The sequence below is a fragment of the Chondrus crispus genome, genomic scaffold (genome assembly GCF_000350225.1).
Source record: "Chondrus crispus Stackhouse genomic scaffold, scaffold_159, whole genome shotgun sequence".
In the NCBI taxonomy this organism is placed as follows: domain Eukaryota; phylum Rhodophyta; class Florideophyceae; order Gigartinales; family Gigartinaceae; genus Chondrus; species Chondrus crispus.
This window is the reverse complement of record NW_005179027.1, coordinates 91,812-92,481: the sequence shown is the minus strand read 5'-3', so window position 1 is coordinate 92,481 and position 670 is coordinate 91,812.

Sequence of the window (670 nt, the reverse complement as noted above, 5' to 3'; positions counted from 1 at the left end):
CCTGCCAGGAGTAGGGGGGGGGTGTAACGCGCGGACGGCGTGCGGGCAAAAAACCCCCGAAAATCATCACTGCGCTTCGCGCCAAACCGCCGCGCACGGCTCGCCCGCAGCGACAGCCTGTCCCCGCGCCGGCCTTGCGTGCGCGCGGAGGCGGGACGCCTCGCCAGAGCCCCCCCCCTCCCGCCCCGCCGTCAAGCAACACGTGTCGCCCCCCCGGATTCCCCCCCGCGCCCGCATGCACGCCCCGCCGCCTCACGTGACCCCCTTCGTGTGCAGCAGCCCCCGCGCGTGGGAAAATTATGAGTGCTGCCCTACGAAGGGTTGTTGGTGTCAGACTTATGCAGTTAAAAGAAAGTGGATGAGTAGGAAGTGGCATTTTTCTGTTTTACTGCAACGGGATAGTTTGATGTACCCTTGGTACAGTATGCAGATATTGTATACTGTAAGTACTAGTTGCTCGACGGGCGTGTGGATGTGAGAGAGCAAGAAGAGTTGAGAGTGGCAAGCAGAAAGCCTCCTCGCGGACGCTGTCCGACTTCACGGACGTTGCAAACCCTCGGACGGTCGCTCGTAGGCCTGCCCATTGCCGCTTTAATAATCTCTTTTTTGTTTTTTCTCTTTCCCGCAATTCCCTGAACTCCCACAGCGCGCGCCCCGCACGGGTGCCCTC